Raw genomic sequence first — 8,759 nt, forward strand, 5'->3', positions numbered from 1 at the left:
ATCCTTCTTAACTCCAGTGGGTATAGGCCCAGCATGTTGAACGTTCCTTCGTTAAAGAGAGCACCCAAATAAAGCAAAACCCACTCGTTTAGAGAGGTGGTCGCACCGCAGCTAGGAAGCACACAGGCAGGACGTAAATGGGTGATTGCCAGAGTATCTAGGAGAAACGGTGGGGGTAGTGCAGCAATCTACTGAGGCTATATGGGCTCTCTGTGTGCTGCTGCATTTTGGATGCTGGTGAGCGAGGTGGTTCCTTAGAGGGGTACAGGAGGATCCAATTTCCCTGGCACCAGAGGTGGGTCAGCTGCAGAAGTGGGGAGGAGAAATAGTGGAAATGCTATAGTGGTAGGGGATTCCATAATTCAGGGGACCAGGCAGGGTATCTGCAGCCCTAAGTGGGACTCCAGGCTGGCATATTGCCTCCCTGGTTCCAGGGTCAATGATATGACTGCGGGACACTCGTTTGGGGGAGGATGAACAGCCAGAGGTCATTGTCCGCAGCGGGACTAAAGACATAGGTAGGAAAAGCAAGCTTTGGGGACTTAGGAAGAGATTTGAAAAGCAGGACTTCAAGACCAGTGATCTCAAGATTACTCCCAGTACCCCGTGCCAGTGAGCATAAGAATAGGTAGATTGAGCAGTTCAACATGTGGTTGGAGGAATGGAGTAGGAGGGAGTGCGTTAGGTGCCTGACGCATTGGGATGCCTTCTGGGGCAGGTGGGACCTGTACAAGAAGGAGGGGTTGCACCTTAACTGGACTGGGACTAGTGCCCTTGTGGAGAGATTTGCTAGTGCTGTTGAGGAGACTTTAAACTAGATTAGCAGTGGGGTGATGGGAACCTGGAGGGGGATTTCAGAGTGCAGGGGAGAAAAACTGGCAGTGGGAAATCTTCAGTGAAGAATCAACTGATAGCGAGGATATATCAGAGAGTATTATCAAGGTAGATAGAATATTTGGAGAGTTTGATAGAATTAGAGTAGGCAACAGCATGTCATTAGATGGGGTCAGAGTAACTGGGACATTAAAAAAAGTCAGATCATGTGCATGTATGCAAAGCACAGAGCATGGTTAATAACATTGGTGAACTGCAGACACAGGATGACAAATAGGACAATGATATTATTCCTATAACATGACACCTGGCTCAAAGATGGGCAGGACTGTGCTTTAACTATTCCTGTGTACAAGGTATTCAGGAGATACAGGGAAGGATTTAAACAGAGAGTGGCAGCATTGGGTAAAGATGGCATTACAGTACTGCAGGCAGAGGGTGTTCCAGAGGGCTCAAAGACAGAATCCCTCTGGCTAGAGGTATGGAATTGGAAATGTGCAATAACACTCTTCCGTCTAGTATACAGACCACTAACTAGTTGAAAGGATATGGAGAAACAAATTTGCAAAGAAATTGAGGAGAGGTGCAAGAATTATAGAGTAACCATAATGGGTGGGGGCGGGTCTTCAATAATCCAAATATGGACTGGGATATGAATAGTCCAAAGGGACAAGAGTGGCGAGAGTTCCTGGAATGTGTTCAAGATAATGTTGCACGACAATACCTTTCCAGTCCAAGGAGAGCACTTGCAGGTTTGGACATGGTTCTGGGGAATGAGTTGGCCCAAGTGGATGAATGTCAGTGCGGGAGCCTGTAGGGGACACTGGCCACTGTATCATGAAGTTTAGCTTACTGGCCACTGTATCATGAAGTTTAGCTTAATCATGGAAAAGGACAGAGAACAATTCGGTACGGGGATAATTCATTGGGGGAAAGCCAACTTCAATGGAAAGAGAACGTATCTGAGTCAGGTGAGTGTGCGTCAAATGTTGGTGGAAAAGTCAGTGGCTGAACAATGGGCCTCCTTCAAAGCAAAACTTTTGCAGGGAATGTCAAGGTATATTCCCTTGAAGGGGAAAGGTAGGACAAATAAATGCAGAGCACCCTGGTTGGCAGGAGAGACAGAGGTGAAGGTGAAAAGGGAGAAGTGCATGTACAGCAAATGTCAGGAAGAAAACACAATGGGGAATCAGGCTGAATGTAGAAGGGCCTGGGAGGCAATGAAGAAACTAATAAAGAAAATAAGGAGAGAGCGTGAAAAGAGGCTGGCAGTGAACATCAAGGAGAATTCCAAGGCCTCCCATAACCATGAAAATATTAAACAGTTGGAAAAGAAAGACTAAGGTTGATTAGGGACCAAAAAGGGGACTTGCATATGGAGTCTGGCGAAATAGTGCAAGTGTTGAACGAGCACTTTGCATCTGTCTTTACAAAGGAAGAGTTTGCTACCTAGGCCAAGGTGAGAAAGGAGGTAACTGAGACGCTAATGGATATCAAAATCGAGAGGAAGCAGATGTTGGAAAGGTTATCCTCACTTAAAATAGTAATGTATCAGGGCCGGATGAGATGTATCCAAGGACACTGCGGGGAGTGAGAATGGACATTGCAGAGGCACTAGTGATAATCTTCCAGTCTGCCTTAGAAACTGGGGTGGTACCAGAGGACTGGAGAACTGCAAACTTTACACCCTTGTTCAAAAGTGGCACAAGGATAAATCCAGCAATGACAGACCAGTCAGTTTGACCTCAGTGGTAGGGGAACTTCTGGAAACTATAGTGTGGGATAAGATCAAAAATCACTTAGACAAGTGAAGGATAATTAAGGATAGCCAGCATAGATTCATCAGGGTAAACTGTTTAACGAATGTTCTGGAGGATTTTTAAGGAGGTGACAGAGAAGTTTAATAAGGGTAATGCTATTGATGTGGTATATATGGGTTTTAAAACGTATTTAGTACAGTGCCACACAACAGACTTGTGAATGAAATTCTAGATCATGGGGTAAGGGGGAAAGTAGGCACTTGGATAAGAAATTGGCTGAGTGAGAGGAAACAGAATAGTTTGAATGTTTGTTTTTCAGAATGGAGGAAGTTTTATAGTGGATTTCCCCAGTGGTCAGTGTTGGGACACTTGTTGTTCCTAATATATATCAATGACATAGACTGTGGTGTGCAGGGCATGATTTCAAAATTTGCAGATCATACAATTGAAAATTGTTGTCAAATGTTGTGATGGGGATAGTGTTGAATGACATAGACATGGTGGATTGGACAGAGAGGTGGCAGATGTAGTTCAATGCAGGGACGTGTGAGGTGATTCATTTTGGACTGAAAGATGTGGTGGTGAGACAGTATAGAATAAAGGGAGAGCCTCCAAAGGAGGTGCAGGAACATAGGAGCCTCAATGTATACCCTCTCTACCGCCAATGCACAGTAGCAGCAGTGTGTGTGCCATCTACAAGAAGCACTGCAGGGATTCACCAAGACTCCTTAGACAGGACCATCCAAACCCACGACTACCACAATCTAGAAGGACGAGGGCAGCAGACACATGGGAACACCACCGCCTAGAGGTTCACCTCCAAGCCACTTAGCACACTGACTTGGAAATATGTCGGCCATTCCTTCACTGTCGCTGGGTCAAAATCCTGGAACTCCCTCCCTAACAGTGCTGTGGGTGTACCTACACCACAGGGACAAAATCCTGGAACTCCCTCCCTAACAGCACTGTGGGTGTACCTACACCACACGGACAAAATCCTGGAACTACCTCCCTAACAGCACTGTGGGTGTACCTACACCACAGGGACAAAATCCTGGAACTCCCTCCCTAACAGCACTGTGGGTGTACATACACCACAGGGGCAAAATCCTGGAACTCCCTCCCTAACAGCACTGTGGGTGTACCTACACCACAGGGACAAAATCCTGGAACTCCCTCCCTAACAGCACTGTGGGCGTACCTACACCACAGGGACAAAATCCTGGAACTCCCTCCCTAACAGCACTGTGGGTGTACATACACCACAGGGACAAAATCCTGGAACTCCCTCCCTAACAGCACTGTGGGTGTACCTACACCACACGGACAAAATCCTGGAACTCCCTCCCTAACAGCACTGTGGGTGTACCTACACCACAGGGACTGCAGTGGTTCAAGAAGGCAGCATACCACCACCTTCTCAAAGGGCAATTAGGGCTGGGCAATAAATGCTGGCACAGCCAGTGATGCCTACATCCCATGAATCAATAAAAAAAAACGTCTTTGAAGCTGACAGAGAATGTTAAGTGAGCAGTTCATATAGCATATATAATCTTAGTCTTTATTAATAGGGGCATTGATTACAAGAGTAAGGGGGTCATGTTGAACTTGACTAAGGCACTAGTTAGGTCTCATCTGGAGTACTGCGTCCAGTTCTGGGCGCCATTCTTGAGGAAGGATATGAAGGCATTGGAGAGAGGACAGAGGAGATTCACAAGGATCATTCCCAGGATGAAGAACTGTAGCTTTCTGGATAGATTGGAGAGGCTGGGTCTGTTTTCCTGGAGACAATAAGGCTGAAAGGAGACTTGATAAACGTATTCAAGATCCTGAGGGGTACGGACAGGGTAGATGGTGAGAAACTGTTCCCACTCAAGAGAACGTCAAGAACTAGGGGGCCCGGATTCAAAATGACTGGCAAAAGCAGTAGATGAGCTGTGTGGAAAATGTTATTCACCCAGAGGTTGGTTGGAGTCTGGACGAACTTCCTGAAAGGGTGGTGGAGGCAGGTTCGATCGAGGCATTCAAAGGGGGATTGGATCGCTCCCTGAATAAAAGAGACTGTGCCAAGTTATGGGGATTAGGCAGAGGAGTGGGACCAGATAGAATTGCTCTTTCAGAGAGCGAGTACGGACTCCATGGGCTGAATGGCCTCCTTCTGCGCTGCGAAGATACTGTGAAGACAAGCAAAGCAAGGAGGTTTTGGTGAACTCGTCTTCCCTGGAAACTTTCAATCATAAAGCTTATTGGTTGAAAGAGGCAGAAGTGAAATGGTGATGGAGAGCACAATCAAGTAAAGGGATTCATAAATCTGCAGCGCCAGTCAGATTCAACGACAGGAACTTAAAAAGCCACAGAACGTATTTGCTGACTTGGAAATGGACAGAGGGTGAGGCTGGAACAGTTTGCTTCAAAAAAAAGGAAATTAAAGCATAAAGTGCAAAGTCAGTATGTTCGAACTCAACTCTGGGCAACTGTGAGTCACTGGATGGGTAAAGGGAATTGTCTATTACTTCATCTTTCATTAGAAATTCTGAAGAAACTGAAAGCTAAATGTAGCCAAGTTAAAAATACATCTATATTTAGGTTTGCTTACTGGGGCAGCCTTGTGATTCTCCGTCAATGGCGAAATAAAAAACAAGAAGTTTTGGAAAAAAATACTGGGAAACAGCCAACCAACTGGACAACAATATGGAGCGAGAAACAGAATTAATTGCTTGGCATACACATGCACATAAAATTAAGAATTGACTTCACACCTGAACAAACACACACATACACAGACATAAATACATACAAACAGACACACACAAACACAAATACACACAAACACACAGATACATACACACTAACACAGAGACAAATACACACAAACACACACAAATGCACACAAGCACACAAACACAAATACACACAAGCACACAAACACACCGATACATACACACTAACACACAGAGAAATACACACAAACACACACACAGATACATACACACTAACACACAGACAAATACGCACAAACACACACACACACAAATACACACACACAGATACATACACACTAACACACAGACAAATACACACAAACACACAGATACATACACACTAATACAGAGACAAATACACACAAACACAGATACGTACACACTAATACAGAGACAAATACACACAAACACACACACAAATGCATACACACTAACACACAGACAAATACACACAAACACACAGATACATACACACTAACACAGAGACAAATAGACACAAACACACACACACACAAATGCACACAAGCACACAAACACAAATACACACAAACACACAAACACACAGATACATACACACTAACACACAGACAAATACACACAAACATACACACAGATACATACACACCAACACAGAGTCAAATACGCACAAACACACAGATACGTACACACTAATACAGAGACAAATACACACAAACACACACACACACACAGATCCATACACACTAACACACAGACAAATACAGACAAACACACACACACAGATACATACACAAACGCACACACAGATGCATACACACTAACAAACAGACAAATACATACAAACACACAGATAAATACACACTAACACAGGGACAAATACACACAAACGCACACACACACACAGGCACACAGATCCATACACACTAACACACAGACAATTACACACACACACACACACACACACACAGATACATACATACTAACACACAGACAAATATGCACAAACACACACAAAAACACACACACAGATACACATGCACACTAACACAGATACATTCACTCTACCACACAGACAAATACACACAAACACACACACACACACACACTAAAACAAACACAAATACACACACACACACAGATCCATACAGACTAACACACAGACAAATACACACAAACACACACACATACAGATACATACACACTAACACACAGACAAATGCACACAAACACACACACACACACTAACACAGAGACAAATACACACACACACAGATACATACACACCTAACACACAGACAAATACACACAAACACACACACACAAATACACACAAACATACACACAGATACACACACACACACACACACAGATACATGCACACTAACACAGACAAATACACACAAACCACAAATACATACACACAAACACAGGGACAAATACACACCAACACACACACACAGATCCATACAAACTAACACACAGACAAATACACACACACACACACACACACAGATACATACACACTAACACACAAACAAATATGTACAAACGCACACACACACACACACACAGATACACACACACACACACAGATACATACACACTACCACACAGACAAATACACACAAGCACACAGATACATACACACTAACACAGAGACAAATACACACAAACACACACACTAACACATAGACAAATACACACACACACACACACACAGATCCATACACACTAACACACAGACAAATGCACACAAACACACACACACACAGGTAAATACACACTAACACACCGACAAATATGCACAAACACACACACACACACAAATACACACAAACACACACACAGATACACACACACACACACAGATACATACACACTAACACACAGACAAATACACACAAACACACGCACATAGATACATACATACTAACACACAGACAAATACGCACAAACACACACACATACAGATACATGCACACTATTACACAGACAAATACGCACAAACACACACACACACGCACACACAGATCCATACACACTAACACATAGACAAATACACACAAACACACACACATACAGATACATACACACATACACTCTCACACACACACACACATGCAACACACACATCCATTTCATATCACTATATGTAATATATATATATGTGTGTGTGTGTGTGTGTGTGTATGTATACATAAATAAAATGGGAAGGGGTATGTATGTGTATATGTTTTATATATATATATATATATATATATGTACACATATATATTGTTTCGTTCATGGGATGTGAGGATCACTGTCCACGCCAGTATTTATTACCCACCCCTAGTTGCCCTAGTTCAGAGGTCATTTAAGAGTCAGCCAAATTGCTGTGGATCTGGAGTCACATTTAGGCCAGACCAGGTAAGGACAGCAGATTTCCTTCGCTAAAGAGGATTAGTGAACCAGATGGGTTTTTACAACAATCGGCAATGGCTTCATGACCATCAACAGACTTCTCATTCCGGATATTCTCATTGAATTCAAATTCCACCACCTGCCATGGCTGGATTCGAATCCAGGTTTTTGCCTTAGTCCGTTTCCCCTGGCGCTGAGCTACCATCACCAATGTTAAAATCACCCGTCTTCCAGTGCTGATGAAGACTTAACTCCGTGCCTCGCCCCCATCCCCCATCCCCCAGCTCCCAGCTCCCAGCTCCCATTCCCCATCTCCCCGCCCCCATCCCCTGGACTCCACCTGCCCTGCTCCATCTCTATTTCAGCTCCAAGGCTCTGTTCCAAAGAAACTCCAATGGCAAAGTCATCATCATGTTGCCTCGTCAGAATGCTGTAGGATGGCTGCTACGTTCACTGGAGGAGTTGACATGCAGACCAGGGGTCATGTCGCCGTTTTTGGTCCCACACCCTAACGAACAGACAGCAGCAACTGGCACACTGCAAACGACAGATTCAGCAACTCGTCTCTGAAGTTCCTCTTCAGCTTTTGCTAATCTCCTAAATGCCTCATCCTGGTGCCACTTCTGACCAAAGGACACACCATGACTACTTAAGGTCAGATTTCGGGCTCTGACCGGTGTTCCAGATTCCTGAATTGATGGAACTAACTCTGTGCCTGTCATTATGATTTAGCTCTCTGTTCCTATTTCCCCCAAGGCTGTTCTGATGCCCAGTCAAGATCCATCAACACCTGTCAGTCAAAAAATTCATCTTTCATCCGTGTATATTTTATTATTCCAAAGTGCTGATTATTATTTTTTGATCAAGCGAGACTGAGGGTTGGGGGAAGAATTGGATGGGCGTGAGGGCTAAATGGAGAGTAGGGGGTGGGGCCCTTGGTGCTGGGGGCTGATCGTTCTGGAAGTTTTCTGTTCATTACAGCTCGTCGGAAAGGGTGCTTGAGGACACCCTGGCGCAGTGG

The sequence above is a fragment of the Carcharodon carcharias genome (genome assembly GCF_017639515.1).
Source record: "Carcharodon carcharias isolate sCarCar2 chromosome 39 unlocalized genomic scaffold, sCarCar2.pri SUPER_39_unloc_1, whole genome shotgun sequence".
Lineage (NCBI taxonomy): Eukaryota > Metazoa > Chordata > Chondrichthyes > Lamniformes > Lamnidae > Carcharodon > Carcharodon carcharias.